Below are 21,181 nucleotides of genomic sequence, written 5' to 3'. Positions count from 1 at the left end.
GAGGAGTCGGTGCTTGAGGAGGGTGCCCTCTCGGAACCCGACAGTGAAGTATTCGATGGCTTGAACCACGTGCACCCCCTCGCAGGAGTTGCGGAGCTTGGCCCACCGCGTGAGGTAGTCGCGGGTCGACTCGCTGGGGCCTTGGACGCATAAGGAGAGCTGGCAGGGCTTGGGAGGCCGCTTGTACATGCTGGTGAAGTTGCGGACGAAGAATTCCGTGAAGTCCAGCCAGCTGTTGACGCTGAAGGGCTTGAGGCTGTTGAGCCAGGTGCGCGCCGTGCCTTGCAGCATGAGAGGGACGTACTTCACGGCTACGCGCCTGTTGACATTCGCTATGCTGACAGCGGTAGAGTAGTCGATGAGCCAATCTTCCGGCTTCACAGAGCCGTTGTACTTGGGCGTGTCTCTGGGGAGCGAGAACCCTTTGGGGAAGGGCTCGTCGCGGATGCGGGGGCCAAAGCATGGCGGGCCGACATCGTCTTCTTCTTCTAGCGCCAGGGATCGAGCTAGGCGGTCGATCCGGTGGCGGGCGTCGTTCTCGCCGACTCCTTCGCGGTGGCTCACTCGGCCACCGAGAGTCGGATGTGTGACAGGCGGCGGGGTGGGATGTCTCTCCCCATGAGGCGGGGGAGGAGGTGGATTGCCTTGGCGCTCCACCACCCGAGGGCGGCTTTCCGTGTCGCGCTCGATGGTGATTCGAGTCCGGCTGCGGCTAGCAGCCGGCTCCTTGTCTTTCCTTGCGCGGGCGCCGCTCGCGGTCGTCGACCGGGAAGTCGCGGTGTGCTCTCGACGTGGGGGAGGACTCTCAGCGCGGGCGCCGGCTTCATGTCGTTCTGCGGCCGCGTCAATCAGCTGCTGGATGCGCCTTGTCATGTAGGGGAGCTCATCGGCCCCCAGCCCATTCAGCTCTTCTGCGGCTGCCTGAGCGGCTCGCAGATCCTCGAGTGGTGTGGCGTAGACGGGGCGGTCTGCCCCCAGCATGCTGGCGATGGCCGCGCCGCGCTTCTTGACGAGACCGGCTCGGCTCGGCCCGCCATGCGGCGGCGTACCAAAGGCGGCGCGGTCGACTTCGCGCTGGTGAGCCTCAGTGAGGCATCTCATGGAGGCTATCTTCTGGCCCTCCGCGATAAGGGCGAGGCGGCGTGCCTCCAGGGTCTCGGCGTTGGCGTCAGCCGGGATGGGGACGGATAAGTCATGCATTGCCGCTTGTAGGGCGTCGTGGGCGTTCTCGCCCGAGTCAGCGACGTGGCTGATGACCAGCACCTCAATGACAGTGCTGCTGCCGCTGTCAGCTAGAGGGAGAGGGTCGTCGAAGACTACCACATCGTAGGGGTAGGCATCGAGCGATGCCGTGTCGGAGTCGACAAGCATCAGGTCGGTGGAGCCGACCGACTCCAAGTCCACAGCAAGCTCGCTGGAGACATGAAGCTGGTCGAGGAGGCTGACTAGGCTGCTCTCGGGGCAGTCCGTGCCCGCGTCGCACACGGGCTCCTTGGAGATGCGAGTCTCGCCAAGAAGATCGCGAGGCAGCTTGCTGTGCAAGCGTCGTCGACGCCTAGCAGCGCGTCGGGGCAAGCGCCATCGGGCGCAGCAGGCTGGCTGCGCTCGCGCGGGAGGAAAAGGGTTCCCGTCCAGAACAGGTCTACGGACGACGGTGCACCTGGCCCCACGGTGGGCGCCAAATGTCGGGTGGTAGGTACGACATATGCCAACGGATGGCTTGTCATAGTGGGAGCCAGTAACATGTCGCCGGTGCCTGGAAACGGGATGAGGCGAAGACATGCACACCGGCGAATCTTACCCGGGTTCGGGGCTCTCCGTGGAGATAACACCCCTAGTCCTGCTCTGCGGGGTCTCCGCATGATCACTAGACCAATACAAGTAGCTACAAGCGCTCCTTGAGCTCTTTGGCTAGAGGAAGAAGAAGGGCAAGGCTAGCTCTCCTTTTCCCTCTATGTGGTATGTGGAATTATCTCCGATCAACCCTTTGCATGGGTATCCCAGGGGGTTTATATAGGCCTACCCCCCAGGGGTACAATGGTAATCTGGCTGGGCACGGGTCCTAGCCGTCAGCGTCTATGCACGCCGGCTTCTCCGCCGGTCATTGGGGCCCGCCGACTGGTGGGTCCCACCGGCTGTCGGCCTCTTGGCCAACAGGCCGGCCCCACCGCTTGGGGGCTTTGTCGGTGGCTGGTTACTGTTGCCTCGCCTCTGATGACGAGAGCTTTGTTGAGGTAAGCGTGGCTACAGTGCCGCCGCCTTGCGGGCTCTCACTGTAGCCTTACCTCGTCTTGTCTCCTTAATGAGGCACATGTTTCGAGGGAGGGAGGTAGCCGGCTGTTAGGAGCCGGCCACACCCCTGGCCGACTAGAGGAGGCCAGGCCGCCTTCGGATGTCTCTCTGGCAAAAGGGGCCCGCCGCCTACGGGCCGTACTGGCGCCTGTCGTGGGTGACATCGAGGTCAACACGGCTACAGTGCCACGCCGGACGGGGGATGGCTGGCCCATACGGCGCCCTGTAGCCATGCCTGTTCCGGGATTCACGGGCAGTGGGCTGTACTGCGGCCACGCCCCATCCTATCGCCGTTATGTGGGTACAGTCTTTAGTGGGTGCAGTCTTGGCCGGCTTTTGGGATTCGGCTTTCTTCATGGCCGGCTTCTGGAAGTCGGCCCTGGGGATAGCCGGCCGGGGGAAGGCGGCCGTATGCTTTGTATGCTTGAAGGCTTGAATGGCCCGATAATTTTTTGAAGAGCCAGGGGGAGTAGGTTAGGCTACCCGTGGCCATTTACTCCGACATTAATGGTTTCCCAAAGGAAGAAGGGTTCTAATTCGGGCGATAGTATTGTTGAAGTGGCGACATGGAACCAATAAACCCACAGACCAAATAATATTGAAAGCGAATGTCATATGTAGACAATTATTGTGGTAAGCAAGTTTTTAATACCTAGACAATTGATTTCTCATAAAAATAGATGAAATTGAATGTACTAGTTTCTATTACATTTAGTATGTTAGCTAGTTGTACCTAATAAAGTGCAATTGAACTCGTCCAAGGTAAAGTATAAAACATTGCATGAAAGAACATTGAAGAGTAATTACATGAAATGGAATTGTGAGCATGATCTATGTTTTAACAACACATGTAGTGATGTTTCTTTTATATATTAATCATGGAACATAGCTTTTCTCGGGTATGTGTGTAACCAATATGCAAAGCAGATTGTTACAAAGCCCTTACAACTTTTAAGTCAAGAGACATGATGAAAGATGAAAAGATACACAAGGGCTGAATGAAATATAAATGCTACATGCTATATTACATCAAATCTAAATGGAGAACTTTCTTCACCTAGTCTTATCCAATGATGGACTGAACATCGACTGGTTGTGTCTTTTGTTTGCATTAGATCAATCCAAGGACACCACCCAATATCTCTCGACAAATAACCTCCTCTCAACCTCGTTACATGTCGTTGTAAACTAGCTCTACAAGGCATACTTGTAAAAAGAATCTCCACAATGTATAACCTACTCTGAAGTTTCCAATTATATATATTGCTAAGCTAGATGTGAGAGTTCAAATGTGACACCATAATATGGATGGAAGGGTAACACAAAACATCCCCGCTTTTATGGCATTTTCTAATATTTGGATCAAGCTCTTCGCCTCCTCATTCTTGATAGACATCATGAATCCCATGGAATTCACATGGAAAATAATTTATGAGATATATATCTAAATTACAATCATTGTACATTATAAAGGAGTGAACCTAGATATAATAAACCTCAAAAAATAAAAAATAATTCGGCAAAAATCACAAACTATCAACATTAGTGTCCAAGACAAAATGGTAGAACAAATATGTTCAATTTTTTAATACAACCAACATTTCTAGGAAATTGCATAGATCCATGCAAAATTATAAATTTAACATAACAAATGTCTAGTGTACCACAGAATAGATATTAGAAAATTTAAATTTTGAGTTGCATCCTAGGAATCAATTCCTCCGAGACGTATTACACAAAACCATGTGGAAGATTGTCTGAAGTTGGCACCCTCCTTCCTCTGATGAACTGACTTTGATCTGCATATGCAATAAAAAGTTGACAGTGAAATTCCTTTGGACATAGGTTTGAATTTTCAAGAGCTTTTGAAAATGAGAGATGCACTCTTTACAAAGGTAAAATATTTTTCTTAGATAACTTTGACATGTCACCATGTGGGTTGGGCGGTATGATAATAATAGACATAATACCAGATTATTAAAATGCTTTACAACCCAAACATCTCAAAGGAATAATACTCTTCCGTGTAATGCTATCTTATTAATAATCCATATTTGATATGAGAAACTCAAAAGGAAAAGTATCTAACCTTGGCCATTTGTCCTTCCTCTTTTGGACTCTCCAGTGCCTGTACATATTAGCGAGAACAAGTAAATGCCGTGGGTCTAAAATTATAAACTTGAAGGTTGAAACAAGTTAGAAATGTTAACTTAATCAATATATAAATAATTATTTTGAATCTGTTACCCATTTATCCTCTAATCTCCCAGCAATTATTTTTGGATTTCAGGCTCCATTGAGGCTATTTAAAAAAAATACAAAAACCACGTTTAAATTTTCATTTTTTGACAATAGATACATAGGAACCTAGGGATGTATATTACATCTCGTAAAGTTTCACAATGAAATTCGTTGAAGTTCAAGCTACACAATAAAATCATCTCTTTCTAGCACATGTACTATTCAGTATCAAAGTTATGATTTTATTTATTATATGGATCACACAAAAGAGTATTTGATCATGAAACTTGACAGAAATGTAGTATACATCTCAATGTTCATGTGTATTTTTTCTTCAGATTTTATTATTATTGATTTTTTTTTCAAAATAGGGCTCCATGGAGCTTGGGAGCAAAACATACAATCTCAAAATAAAATAGCGGAATATACATAAAAATATTTAACACATGGATAAGGTTTGTATATACAAGCATGTATAAAAAATTACACAATCATATTCATGCATACCATTTCCTTGTAAATTAGGATTTATTGATTTCTGCAAGGGAATATAAGAGTATGTTAGTATAAAAAAGTTAAAAGGCATGAGCAATATAAACACATAATACACACATCACACATTGTAATATATGCGATTTATGGTAAAAGAAGGAATGATCTCACACATGCAGACATATTTAGAATATACATCCATAAAACATCACTAATGAACTAGTTTATTCCACAAAGAAATAGCTAAAACCAATATAGTCTCATAGCATACTCGATAGTCAACATATGACCAATGCTAAACGTGATCACCATAGCATATATCATAACCTAAACTACTCCCTCCGTCCCATAATATAAGAACGTTTTTTACACTAGTATAGTGCCAAAAACGTTCTTATATTATGGGACAGAGGGAGTACTCATTATATTTTCTCTAAATCGAAGGCAGGAAAAGTGGGTACATATGTCCTAAAAATAAACATACAAAACTGAAAGATATAAATATACTAACCCGAGTTTTATGCCCACCATTATCTTCTCGAGCTCCTTTTTTGACTTTGTTTGCACTTTGGATGTTGGACGAGTTTTCTTTGCCAATAGAGTATACTTCTTGTTTCTTAATAGAAATAATGTCTGTAGAAACAACTTTAGATTCATCACCAAGATCGATCTTTTGGATGCTTCTAATACTGCTAGCATGTGTTGTCGCAGTTGTATCGACCAATCCCTCCCTTTTTCCCTGAGAAAGCACCACTATAGAATCTACTTCTGATTCACCACCATGATCTATACCTTGGATGTCTCCAAAACTATCTGTAAGTGTCCTCTCACTATCACTCAAGGTTCTTGAATTTTCAAGAGCTTTGGAAAATGAGAGGTTCACTTTTGACAAATGTAAAACATTATTATTAGACAACCTTGACACATCCCAAATATTTTAGCACACTCACATGTGGGTCGGGTGGTGTGATATTAATAGACATAATCCGAGAAGTATTAAACTGCTTTACAGCCCAAACATCTCAAAGGAGTAATACTCTTTTGTGTAATGTTATCTTAATAAAAAATCCATATTTGATACGAGAAACTTAGAAGGAAAAGTATCTAACCTTGGCCATTTGTCCTTCCCCTTTTAGACTGACCAGTACCTGTACGTGTTAAACAAAACAAGTAAATGCGATGGGTGCAAAACTATAAACTTGAAGATTGAAACAAGTTAGAAAATGTTAACTAAATAAATACATTAATATTTATTTTGAATATGTTACCCATTTATCCTTTCATCTTCTAAACCTTACTTTTGGATCTCCGGCTCCATAGAGCCTGATTTGTTTTGAAAAAAATACAAAAAAAAAATTTAAGGTTTATTCTTTGACAAAAGTTACGCATGAATATAGGGATGTATATTATACTACATCTCAGTACATTTTCCCGATGATTATGTTGTGGTTCAAGCTACACACTAGAAATCATGTCTTTCTAGCACATATACTATTCACTATAAAAGTTTATGATTTTATTTTTTATACGGATCACACCAAAATGCTTTTGATCGATGAGGGTTTACATAAATGTGGTATATATCACAATGTTCGTTGTATTTTTTAGAATATTTTGATTTTGAATTTTTCAAAAACACAACTCTATGGAGCTTGGGAGGAAAAAATATACTCTCAAATTAAAATAGGAGAGTACTACATAGAAATATTTGACACATGGATAAGGTTTTCTATATACAAGCATGTATAAAAAATTACACAATCATATTCATGTATACCATTTCCTTGTAAATTAGGATTTCTTGAATTCTACAAGGGAATATAAGAATATGTCAGTATAAAAAATAAAATTGAAAGGCATAAGCAATGTAGACACATGTAATACATACATTACATATTGTAGTAGTTGTTTAGTTATGGTAAAAAAGGAATGATCTCACACATGCACACATCTCAAACAATATCATCCACAAAACATCACAAATGAACTAGTTTAGTCCTCTAAAAAAGAACCGGTTATAAGGAATATAGTCACATAGCATACTCAGTAATCAACCATGACCAATGCTAAACCTGATCACTAGAGTAGCAATAAAACTATTTGTTATATTTTGTTGACGACTTTACTTATGAGAAGACACATACAGTATTACCAACTACCCATTATATTTTCTCTAGATAGAAGACGGGAAAAAGGGCATGTTTGTCCTCAGATAAAATTCAAAACTTAAAGGATATAAATATACTAACCTGAGTTGTCGCCGAAGTATCCACGAATCTCTCCCTTTTTCCTTGAGAAAGCACCACTTCAGAATCCACTTCCGGTTCACCACCATGATCTATTTCTTGGATTTCTCCAAAACTATCTGTAAGTGTCCTCTCACTATCACTCAAGGATCTCTCAGGGAAATCACTCAAATCTTGTGGTTTTGCCTTCATCTGGATTCTTGATTCCCTTGCTTCCTTAGTAGCATAGATACAACCATGGGGATTTTTGTCCATCGCTCTTCACTAGATCTATCGGTTGTTTTGAGTTGAGGAAGACGAAAGGTAATAAAATGGAAACATTAATAGAATGATCTGTTTATTTTCTTGGATGGTCATATATACAAGTAACCTATAATTGGCATTATTATTTTAGGAAGAAACGGTAGGCGTTACATGTGCACTATTAAAACCTTGCCTGTTCATGGTTTGGATGAAAATTACATGCTAAAAATCATTATTAGTTGCCAAATTTACATTATTATGAATGGAAGTTTTGGTAGTGGGATCACAACATATATATGGTGGTTTAAGTTGTTGCATAGTGTCATGGTGGAACACGATCACCTATGGGGCCATCGGCCCCTTGTGATTCGGGAAAGGGGAAGATCACTTTATACAAAGAGCGGAGGCCATGGAACAAAATGACGATGGTGACGCTGGTGGTTTTTACCCAGGTTCAGGCCGCCGTGAGGCGTAAAACCCTACTCCTGCTTTTGGTGGATTGAGTGGAGGAACACAACGGCGTGCAACGCTTGAGCCCGACAAGGTTGCCTCAGGGGAGGAGCAGCTACGCGCGTACAAGTGTGAGGAGTACGAATCCTTTGCTATGTTGCCTTGGACCTCCTTTTATAGCTTAAGGGGTAACCATAGTGGCAAAACAGTCTTTATCTAGTGATTAGATAGCTAACAGTGCTTAATTAATCATCTCCTATTCAAGTGTAGCCGAGCAAAGCATGTATGGCAAGAACTGGGTATTGATGACTTAATTGAGAAATTTTGTCTTGTTCATCATCTAGGACAGTCTGTTCTAGAGGAATTGTTTTACTCAAGCCCTGATCAGTCTATGATTTTGGGACAAGCCCCATTGGCAAAGCTTGTTGCAGTGGGATGTTGATATTTATGGTGGGAAAGAAGGCAAATTAGTCGTAATGTTCAGGTGTAGTCCATAGAAAGATCTGCGATAGCAATCAAGGTGTTATCTTCAAATTTCAGGTCTGCTGCCGTTTCTAATGCAAGGGTGAGAAAGGAGAGATGGGCTCCTCCAATAGGTGATTGTGTCAAGATAAACATTGATGCTTCCTTTGATCCAGACATTCTGAGGGGAACTATGGGTGCAGTCATTCGTGATAAAAAGGGGAAGTTCATCGCCGCATGTAATGCATGTTTGGATATGGTTCAAGATGTTCTGTCAGCGGAAGCTTTGGCACTCAAGCACGGCTTGTTCTTAGCTGAATCCATGGGTTGTAATAGAGTTGTTGTGAGTTCTTATAATAGTGACTTAATAGAAATTATGAAGAATGAGTGGCCCCCTACAGGTATTGCTGCAGTGATTAATCATGATTGTTTTTCTATGGAGTCAGATTTTGTTAGGGTTAAGTATGAGCATGCGAATAGGGAAACAAATTATGTAGCTCATGAACTAGCCCAGTTAGCTAAATTCCAGACCAGTAGGGTCTGGTTGGATGATCCTCCCCCTCTATTGTACCTCTCATGGTGAACGATGTAACATTATTATCTATTGAATAAAGAGGTTTTTGAGGTAAAAATAGAGATAGCTAACAGTGCTATCGTACCTAACTCTGGCATTAGGACAAAGTGCATTAAATGCACTGTTAGGTGTCACGCTGAGGATGCAGCCTGGCAAGCATGTCGTGCCGCTTAATCATCTTATGCTTATCTGCTTGACACGCTTCTGGACGGTTGTCATATGAGGGTACTCTGCCTTCCAAATGGCTGCCACGTGCTTAGTGGAAGCCCCTTAATCACTTGGGGGCTCGATGCCGCACTGATAACTGATTTGCGTTGTGGTGCGGTGGAGCGGTGGCGCCTCAGCGGGGAGATTTGCCCTTAGTGGACCCGGCAAGCCTGCCAGGGAAATTTTGGACTTGTCCTTGGGGCGGCCTCGACCCGGCCAAGCTCTCCTGCCCGGCAAGGGAGGCTTTCCCAAGGTGACATCTTGTTGTCTTGGTTTGTCTTGATCTTCTTGATCCTCTCTTTGACCTTACAAAGAGCTGCTTCTCTGGCTTGGCCTTGATTTCTATGTTGGTGTAGCTATTCGATGGCAACACGCCTGTGTATAAGTCTGGGCAACAAACATAAATGTTTGTTGTACCGACAGGACCCCCGGGCCTGGCCCAAACGTGCTGTCAAGCATCGCTGGGTAGGCCCCAACAAGTACGCATGCGAACACTTTGGTCGAACTGCGATGGTATTCTTCTTCCTTGCTTCTTCATTAACATGTGATTGAATCAATTTTCAGTTTCTCCGTGAGTCGTGCGGGACGACCTGGGGTCACCCACGTAATGGCCTATGGGTTGATACGTCTCCATCGTATCTATAATTTGTGATTGTTCCATGTCAATATTATACAAATTTTACACACTTTTGGCAACTTTTTATACTACTTTTTGGACTAACATATTGATCCAGTGCACAATGTCAGTTCCTGTTTGTTGCATGTTTTTTGTTTCGCAAAAAATCCATATCAAACAGAGTCCAAACGCGATAAAAACTTACGGAGATTTTTTTTGGAATATATGTGATATTTGGGAAAAAGAATGAACACGAGACGATGCTCGAGGGGCCCACAAGGATGTAGGGCATGCCCCTGGTCCTTGTGGCCACCCCGTAAGGCAGTTGGTACCCTTCTTCTGGCGCAAGAAAGCTAATATCCGGATAAAAAGCATGTTAAAATTTCAGCCCGATCGGAGTTACCACTGCAAAAAAATACACTTCCGTGATGATACGTGTTTGTCACAGTAGGTCACGTTTTCTGTCATGCATGTACATCCATGACGATTTTATGACAGAATCAAGATAGTCGTACATGTGCTGTCGTAGAAGTGTTCCATGACATTACCAAAATTATCATCACCGAAGTGTCCACTTCCATGACGATAAATGACGCGTCATGGAAGTGTTTTCATCAAGGGTAACCGACACGTGGCATCCACTATAACGGGTCGCCATTAAGCTATCGGGTCCGGTTTTGGATCCGATAACTCGTTACCTGCCCGGACCAATGAGGATTTTCCACGTGTAAAATTCTTATTGGCCGGAGGAAACACATGTTGGCTCATCGTTGGGACAGATGTCATCCATTCATTGGATAGGAGGCGCCTATGATACGTTGACACGTGGCACGGCCCAACAGAGGCCCATTCCAGTGAAAAGTCCAGCCCGTTTGACTTGGTCAAAAGGTAATGGGCCGGCCCATGGAAAGCCTGTTAACGTCCTGTTCATATATATCCCATTTACGGCCCGTTACGGCCTATCGGAATTAAGCCCAGTAGCTTCATCTGGGCTGTCCAATATGATTCTGGCTCGTTGTAACTTCTGGCCCATGTATGTCCCATGATGACTTTCAGCCCATATGAGGCCCTTTGTAACTCTTGGCCCATTAATGGCCCGTGGTAAATCTGGCCCGTAATGAACAGTGTACCGCTTTATACCCATTAACGGCCCATTATTCCATTGGGCAGTTTCCAACCCGTGTTATCTTTCGGCCTTCTCAGGGCCCATTTATTCTTGGGCTCATTTCCAGCATTCGGTTAGTTACGGCCCGTTACTGTCCTTTTCTGCTTGTGGGCCAAATTCAGCTCGTGGTTACAATCGGCCCGTTAATCTGTTGGGCCGTTTTCATAGCGTCATCAAATACGGCTGATTAACAACGGCCCATTATGGTCGGCCCATGAACGGACGATTCCAAATCTAGGCCGTTTACGACCCATAATGTGGTCTGGTATTGGCCCATGTTTGGCCAATCGATCATACGGCCCGTAGAAGGCCCATTGATGCTACGGCCCGTAGAAGGCCCGTTGATTCTACGGCCCGTAGAAGGCCCATTGTTTCTACGCCCTTTAGAAGGCCCATTGTTTCTACGGCCCGTAGGAGGCCCATGGTAACTACAGTAAATATGTATCCCATGGTTATTGTGGCCTAGTTTAAAAAAATAGGTTATTGCGGCCACTACCAAACCGCGGAAAAAGAACTGCACTGACTACAAGCAAACAAATAAACAAGACAACAAGGAAATTAATAAGCAAGCAACTTACGCTAGGCTATCACGGCTATTACACATATTACATCCACTGGGCATCAAAGTTTGCCACCAGTGCAAATACAGGGAACAAAGCAGCATATCATATATACTAGTTGTCAAAGTTGGCGACCAGTGCAAATAAACACCGCAGCAAAACAAGTCCAGAACTGAAACCACTTCAAAAGATCTCAAGAAATAATATCCTGGGTACCCATAATACTGGCAAGATTCTTAGCAAGCTTATTAACTTTCTCTTGTTTGGCGCTTAAATGCTCCAATGCTTGCTGTTGCACCAGAAAGTATGCATCTGAATTCTGTAGGGACTTCTTCAGTCCTTCAGCTTCCTGTCGCGGCACATCTGATCGATGTCTTTCAACTTGAAGTTGAGACTCAAGAAGACGAACTGATTCAGACAGCGAGTTCAAAGAGCTTGTGCCAGCAGTAGTGGCCAGTAACTCGAACACTACATCAAGACAAGACTTTTGGGTTCTCTCACTGTCGTCAAGATAGTTTTTATCAGCTTTCTTGGAGACCAACAGGGATGTCTCACTATCTTGAACCTTATCTGCATTACTTCCTTTACCATTGCATAACGGGGTACTGTTCTCCAATATTTTGTCTGCATTCTAAAAGAGAAACAAGCAGACACATCACAGGTTTACCATGTTGTATATGAAACTCATTTTGGTAAATCAGTTCAGTAGTAAAGTGGATAGGATAACAACATGAAACAAACATATATCTATGTACCATGGTCACTTTATGGTCTATATCATTCTAGTTTTTGTTGCCAAATCAAGATAGAGACACAGTTCAAATAATATTTGTTCAAGACAAAGCAGAATAGACAGAATATAAGTGTGGGAAACTACAGAGCAATAATAACACTTGTAATGTGCATGAGATGAGAACATAACTGTTTATTCAATTGAAATTGAAATCAACATAGAGCAAGTTATAACAGCAAACTAGTTAAAGAAAGAGGTTAAAAACATACTTGTTACGCCATTGGATTTTCAATTCCATCCTTCAAATTTGAAAATAGTTGATATGAGTAAATACAGTGATGCAAGAGCAAAGGAGTATGAACCATAGCTACAGAACCTGACCTGAGAACAATTCTTCTTCTACTTTAACCGTTGAGTTGGGATTCGGAGTGGTGGTCCTCGTGCTTTGGACACTGCAGTTCCCTTACTAACTGCTCGTGTTTGGGAGCTCTGTGGTGGAGACAGTGTTGTGTCAACTGGAACTGGGTTACTATCTGCTGGGGTTGGGGTTAGAAGGGGTGTAGCTGGTTCTCTGTCCAACTGGGTAGGGGTACAATCTGCAAGAGTCTAGGTTATGTGTGGTGGGGCTGGTTCTTGGGCAAGTACAACCGTGGTTCTATCTGCATCAACTGGTAGCACTATCTTTTCTGAAGACCGTGTTGTTACTCCCTTAGATACTGCCATCACCCTCTCCAATTCGACTGGCTGATAAACAAGAAAAGTAATTGAATGTACATATATTGTATGATAGATAGGTGCAATGGATAGCGGGGAATAAAAGAGGGTATGAATTCACATTTATGTTGTCTAACCAGACGGGATAGCATGACATAGTAAGCAAGTAAGCAGATGGCAATCACATATATGATGTAAAAACTAAGCAATGCAAGACAACATGCATGACATGAGTAATATAACCCTGCCAAGTTTGAGCATAGACCTCAGGGGGGAAATAGGACTGGTCATTAGTCTCTGAATCCTCCTCTGAGGAGCTCTCTGTAACCAGCAAGAAGACAGCTTCAGCAGGTAGCATTGTCTACTCTGAATACCTTGTTTTGACTCCAGATACTTCCATCACCGCTTCAAATGGCTGATGCACATGAAGAGTAGTTGAATATACAAATGTTGTTGACAAATGGAACACATAATACAAAAAAAGGATAGCATGATCTAATTCACATACATGATGATTGGCTACACCATGGCAATGCATAATTCACATATATAATGCCTTGCAACAAGATAGCATTGCATAATTCACATATATAATGTCTTGCAACAAAATGGCATTGCATAATTCACATATATGGTAATTAGACACTAAACAGGTGGCATTCACACAAAGCATGTCTAAACTAATCAAATGGCATAGCAATGCAAGACACCATACACATGATATGAGCAACATAACCCTGCCAAGTTAGAGCATACACCTCGAGGGGGGGGGAATAGGACTGGTCATCTGTCTCTGAATCCTCCTCTGAGGAGCTATCCGTAACCAGCGAGATATGCGCTTCGTCAGATAGCATAGTCTGCTCTGAAGACCTTTTTTCACTCCAGAATTTTCCATCACCGTGTCAAATGGCTGATGCACACGAAGAGTAGTTGAATGTACTAACATTGTTGACAAATGTAATACGTAATGAAAAAAAGGATGGCCTGATATAATTCACATATAAGATGACTGGCTAAGCAAGATGGCATTGCAAAATTCAAATATATGATGCCTGGCTCAACAAGATGGCGTTGCATAATTCACATATACGATGAAGAAACTAAACAGATGGCATTCACACAAAGCATGTCTAAACTAAGTAGATGACATATTTGATGTATAAAGTAAGCAATGCAAGGCACCATATGCATGATATAACCAACATCAGCATGACAAGTTAGAGCGAAGACCTCAGGGGGTAAATAGGAGTGGTCTTCTCCTTCTGAATCCCCCTCAAAATAGTTATCTTCCTCTTGATTACAATCCGAAATGAGTGGAAGGGGTTGCCTTTGCGCCTACCATGGAGCTACGTCTGCATGAAATTTTATTGCCACGCAAGGCTCGTCCCTTTTGCTCTACATGTTCAGTTCCATTGTGTACAATAACTCACATGCATAGGAATAAAACATAGTGAGATTATGTAAGGAGTGCATGCAGAAATCTAGAGTGATGGTAGCAACCTGTGGATAGACCCAAAACCAATGATAGCAGGCATATAATGGCTTCAGTTAAAAAATAAAGATAATGGCTTCTTTACTATTTGTTTCCCACCCAACATGAACCTCATAGTAGACACCAGAGATTAACCAGATAGTAGATAGATACTATTGATTGCGGCCCCGATATGTACCCCACAACCATTTAAAAACTCAAGATTGACCATTAGTTTGGAGCTGACTCAGAGTCTAATAGGTGAACAGGACGATAAAGTTGCATGTAATATTAAGCGATGCATAACGTAAGCAGACACGAAAGAGTGCGACCTCTCTTGCGGACCCATGTAGTCCTCAAGGTCATCTGCTTGGTTGATGATGGTAATGCAGTTGCCATGGCTGCCGATGGCGAGGAAGAATATTTGAGGCGGCGAAAGACGGTCTAGAGGCCGGATCCCTGCTGTGCTGGACCCTTCTGTCATCACTACAAAAAAAAGACACATCCGTGACATTTTGGGCCGAACAAAATTTTTTTCTGTCATACATATGACACTTCTATGACGATAATTGTGACAAAACCCGGTATCATCATAGATATGGTGGGCTCCTACTTCTATGACAAAAATTCATGACAGAAAATGGGCTTTTCGTCCTAGGCGGGCCGGAGACGCGGCTGCATGACGTAATTTGGGCCGTCCATGACGGAAAAAACCATGGTAGAAGCGAGGGCGAGGAAAATTTCAGCGAGTTCCCGGTTATGGTGGGAGGTCGGGGGCCGAGCGATGCACGTTTCTCTCATACACGTATGCGCGTGTGTGCGAGGCGTTGGCTCTAACTGAACCCGAGCGAGGCGTTGGGCTCTAACTGAACCCGAGCGATTGCACTGCAGGCTACACGTTACTGAACCCGAGCGATCGATCGATGGCTGTTAACTGAACCCGATCGAGCGATTCCTTCGCTACTGCTGCTAACTGAAGCCGATCGATGCTGCCTCTGGGATGAACAGTGAGCGTTGCGGGGGGGGGGGGGCTGTTGGATGAACAGTGAGCGGTGGCGTTACCTCTGGATGAACAGGACCCCGTGGTGTGGTGGAGGGCTGGATGAACAGTAGACGGTGGAGGGGTGCCCGTGGAGGGGTGGTTGAACAGGACCCCGTGGTGTGGAGGGCTGGATGAACAGTAGACGGTGGAGGGGTGCCCATGGAGGGGTGGTTGAACAGTAGCCGGTGGAGTAGCGCGCGGTGGAGGCTGGATGAACAGGAGCCCGTGGAGGCTGGAGGAGGTCGACGGTGGAGATGAACAGTATCCCGTGGAGTCCCGTTTTGCGGTAAGCCACACCCCTCCCGATGAACAGGACCCCCGTTTCGACCGTAGGAGGTCCGTTTCGTCCGTTTTGCGGTACGCCACACCCCTCCCGATCAACATGATCCCCGTTTCGACCGTAGGAGGTCCGTTTCCTCCATTTTGCGGTACGCCACACCCCTCCCGATCAACAGGACCCCCGTTTCGACCGTAGGAGGTCCGTTTCCTCCGTTTTGCGGTACGCCACACCCCTCCCGATCAATACGACCCCGTTCCGAACATAGGAGGTCTGTTTCCTCCGTTGTGCGGTACGCCAGGCCTCGTTCCCATCGCCTGCTCCGTCCAAGCCCTCCCGATGAACACGACCACGCATTCCCTTCTGACCCAGCCGGTTGGCTCCCACGCGTTCCGTTGCCTTCCGATGAACACGACGCATTCCATTGCCTCCCCATGAACACGACGCATTCCGTTGCCTCCCATGAACACGACGACGACGCTGTTTCTCCGTTCCGACCTAGCCATGTACACGAGCCCTGGCCGTACGTATGCGCGAGTAGGCGTTCGAGACCCCGCCCGTATGTACACATACGTGGCCGTATTTTCTTTCTTGCACCCTGGCTGCTATACGTACGTGTACATGCTACGTGCGCGCCTCTACTACGACACGTACACGCCTCTACTATGACACGTGCGTGCCTCTACATCCACCAGTATATATGTACGTACAAGTTCGCGACCAGAATGACAATGCTACGTATGCTTCGACCAGGTGGGTCCTGACTGTCATGCACTTCCTTGCATGCGAAGATGTAGCTGGTGGGTCCCAGCAGTCAGAGGGGTGAATCGTTTTTTTTGCCCGGACGCACTTCCTTGCGTGCGAAGATGTAGCTGGTGGGTCCCAGCAGTCAGGGGCAAATGTTTTTTTCGCAAAATACGGTGGCCCGTCTGATGGGTCCCCGCTGTCAGGTGGAGGAATAATTATTTTGCATGTAATAAGGAGGCACTTCCTTGCTGCGGCCGTGGACACAGTTGTCAGCCTCTCCACGTACAGTCCACGTCCGATGGAAGCCATTCTTTGACCACGTTGACCATGCCGCACCGAGAGCACCAGGGCGGTGGACGACGGCGAGGCCTAGGAAGGGGACGACGCGGAGCCGGGGAAGACGCGGCAGTGGATGCCCACGCGTAGAGGAGTACGAGGGTTCACTGGTTCGCTGCGGTGTGAGGCTGCCATCGCCGCAGAATAACAGGGGGTGTGGGTGAGTAGAGGGATGGCCTGGCCAGCGGTGGGAGTAGTAGGGGCGGTGAGGCCTCCGCCACATCGCAGCCGGCCATGGGAGGCAGGAGCACGAGGCACGACCGACGCTAGTTTGGGCGGCTGGAGCACGAAGACCAGACGTTGAAGAAGCACTACGGCCGTTGGATGGACATCGTACGGTCACTGGAGCTAGAATCGTGCATACTGACTAAGTTGACAAAGCCCTCCGTCCCCGTCAACTTAGGAGGCCCACAAGTTAGCCTGCCACTATACTGGGTCCCAGCTAACAGGGGGAGTATTAATTTTTTTGTGCGTAATAAGGAGGCATTTCCTTGCGTGCGAAGATATAGCTGGTGGGTCCGAGCTGTCAGCGGCGGTAACGTTTTTTTCACGAAATACAGAGGCCCTTTCGGTGAGTCCCTGATGTCAGGTGGAGGAATCATTATTTTGTGCGTAATAAGGAGGCATTTCCTTGCGTGCGGCCGTGGACCCAGCTGTCGGCCTCTCCACGTACAGTCCACTTCAGATGCATGTCGGTCGTTGACCACGTTGACCCGGCCGCGCCGAGAGCACCAGGGCGGTGGACGACGGCGAAGCCTTGGAAGGGAACGACACGGAGGCAGGAAAGACTCGGCAGTTGTTTCCCACGCGGAGGGGATTACGACTGTACGAGGGTTTACTGGTTCGTCTGCCGTCGCCCGAGAATAACAGCAGGTGTGGGTGAGTAGAGGGGTGGCTAGGCCAGCGATGGGAGTACGGTGGGGCGGTGAGGCCTGCGCGGCAGCACAGCCGGCCGCGGGAAGGAGGGAGCAGGCAGTCCCGTCGGCGCTTGTTTGAGCGGCTGGAGCAGGAAGAGCAGAGATTGAAGAAGCACGATGGCCGTTCGATGGACATCCAACAGTCACTGCTTGTGCGTCAACCTTTTCTTTAGGAAAACCTCAGATCTGTGGAAAACAGCATACAACCCATCTGCCATTATTTCTAATAATTTACAGCCCATTTGCTAATTCTTAAGGTTTTTTTTGGAGCCCATATTCTTTTTGTTAGCGTTACAGCCCATATTGTGGCCACGGTTAAAAAATTATACGAAATTTTGCATATTTCGGTGCGGTCCGAACTGTTTTTAATCCCGAAATTTCGACTCACATTCAAACTGATTTTAAAAATAAATGTATATCAATATAAAATCCAACAAATTCTCCACGCATAAAAATTAATGTAATTTAAAATCTCGAAATGAAAAAAAAAGATATTTGAAACTAATTGTCGGTTTGATGTGTTTTAAAAATGTACAGCCCATTTCTCATTACTGATAGGCCATTTCCTCGGCCAGCCTAATGAAGCTCTCCTCGTCTTGAAAGATTTGCAGCCCAACAGGCCTGACAAAGCGACTTACTTTGCAAATCACAAAAAAACTGGGCTGTGGCCGTGGACCCAGCTGTCAGCCTCTCCACGTACAGTACTCTTCCGATTGAAGTCGGTCGTTGACCACATTGACCACGCCGCGCAGAGAGCACCAAGGCGGTGGACGACGGCGAGGCCTAAGAAAGGGACGACGCGGAGCCGGGGAAGACGCGACAGTGGATGCCCACGCGGAGAGGAGTACGAGGGTTCACTGGTTTGGCTGCGGCGTGAGGCTGTCGTCGCCGCAGAATAACAGGGGGTGTGGGTGAGTAGAGGGATACCCTGGGCCAGCGGTGGGAGTAGTAGGGGGCGGTGAGGCCTCCGCGGCATCACAGCCGGCCACGAGAGGCAGGAGCACACGGCACGACCGGCGCTGCTTTGGGTGGCTGGAGCAAGAAGACCAGAGGTTGAAGAAGCACTATGGCCGTTGGATGGACATCGTACGGTCACTGGAGCTAGAATCGTTCATATTGACTAAGTTGACAAAGCCCTCCGTCCTCGTCAACTTAGTAGGCCCACAAGTCAGCCACCCACTATGGTGGGTCCCAGCTAGCAGGGGGTATTCATTTTTTGGTGTGTAATAAGGAGGCACTTCCTTGCGTGCGAAGATATAGCTGGTGGGTCCGACCTGTCAGCGGGGGGAACGTTTTTTTCGCGAAATACAGAAGCCCTTCCCACGTACAGTGCACGTACAGTGCGTAATAAGGAGGAACTTTCCTTGCGTGCGACCATGGACCTCGTGGGTCCCAGTCATCAAGCTCTCCACGTATAGTCCTCTTCCGATGACTCTTGTATGTTGACCACGCCGCGCCGAGCGCACCGAGGCGGTGGACGATGGCGAGGCCCCAGACTGGAATGACCCGGAGATGGGGAAGACGCGGCAGTGGAGTCGCAGACGGAGAGGAGTGGGAAACTTGACTGGCTCGGGTGCGGGGTGGGCCTACACTCGGCAGAGAATAACAGGAGGTGCGGAGTGGAGGGATGGCTTGGCCGTCGGCGGGGTAGCGTTTCGCTGAGGAGCGCAAAACAACGCCGCTGGACGCCGATGGCTGGAGCAGGCGGTTCCGGCAGCGCTGGGGGAAGAAGACGAGAGATTGAAGAAGAATGCCAGCCGTTGGATGTAAATCCAACGCCTTCTTAGGCTTCGTCCTACTGGCCCACATGTCAGCCAGTCCATTTGTTTTTTTAATCCATTTGGTGGGCTGGGTGAAACAATGATGTAGCATCTATGCAGCCCGTTTAAATCCCATTTGCATTTTTCTCGAAATCCACGGACTTGCTGGGCTGGGTGAAAATATCATGTTGGGCTAGACGGAGAAATGTTATAAAAACATAATCACATGATTGCACGTCAGTAAAATCTTTGCAAGCTTATGTACGCAATCACTAGGAGTTAACTTGCCAAGTTATAATAATAATTATTATTTTGTAAGAACTTTCAACTTACGAAATAAAATATCATTTTAATTTGATGAGTTAATAGTATGTGGGGTATTATTATTTTTTAGGCTAGACGTGGGACAGTTGAGTTGGTTCTAGGGGAAAGTACTGGGAGAAAACTCAGTTTACATCGAAAAAGAAAGTGGGAGAAAATTTAGAGACCTGCTGGGTCCACCTGAGGAGGGGAATATGTTGGGAGGAAGGAGATTCAAAGCACGGCAGCCGAGTGAACTAGTTTTTTTTACGGACAAGTGAACTAGTTTAGAGACATAAGCAAATAGCCACTAAAAAAGCAATCAAGTTAATGGGTTCTTAAAAGAAATATTTCGGACAAAACAGATAATTACGACACATAGGCTAATGCATGAAACACTCAGATGATAAAGGTGCTTATAAATAGATAAAGTACAACATCTAGACCTTCCTGGCACGCTTGATCATGACGCTGCGGCTGTTCGTGTACTCGTCGGTTACGGGAAGCAGACACGCCCTCATGTCCAAGATCTGCCTGTACATGTCGTAGCATGCGTATGCGTCCTTGGCTGCGTAGGTTATGTAGGCTAGATTCAGAGGTACCTCCCACGTGTTCAGGTCATCTTCTTTCATGGCGTATCAGGGGTCGATGATGGTCTCAGCGAGGTCAACCACGGAGTCCTTCTCCTGCCCGTTGCTGATGATCTTGTATTGCTTCTGTATGTCGACAAGCTTGTTGCACCAGATGGCCGAATCGTCGCGTTCTTCCTTCTGTCCACCGTAGCGAAGGTGCAGTCGGCGCTGCCGATGAAACGGGCGAATGCTCCAAAACCTGGTGCAGCCATAGGACTGAGGCGAGGCAGAGCTTCACCGAGTCTGTATCATTGGTGTACATCACATTCAACTTGGTGCAGCCATAGGACTGAACGGCGAACTCAAAGGGGAACTCCTTGCTGAAGTCCATATCCAGCAGGCTCACCCCTCGGATCACCATTGGAGTCTCTTCGAGTGAACGAGTGTGTAGGCGGCGGCAGCAGTTCGTTTTTCAGCTCTTAGGGAACTGGATTCAACAGTAAGCTGAGTGTGTACAGGCGACAACAGTTACTACCCCTCCCTCGTCCGCTGCACGCCCGGCAGAAGATGCACCCTCGGCCACATGTCGGTTCACGAGCGGGTCTGTATTGGTACTGTAATAACAGGAGTTAGTGGTCACTTTACTTAAATTTAATTAGCTTTAATAGAAATTTATACTTAAAACAAGCAATGCATTCGCTCGTTCTATCAGTGCCACAGGATCAACATGCACAACAATTAGAATTATTATTCTCAGGACGCAC

The sequence above is a fragment of the Aegilops tauschii genome, chromosome 5, assembly GCF_002575655.3.
Source record: "Aegilops tauschii subsp. strangulata cultivar AL8/78 chromosome 5, Aet v6.0, whole genome shotgun sequence".
Classification (NCBI taxonomy): domain Eukaryota; kingdom Viridiplantae; phylum Streptophyta; class Magnoliopsida; order Poales; family Poaceae; genus Aegilops; species Aegilops tauschii.
This window is presented reverse-complemented; position numbering follows the sequence as displayed.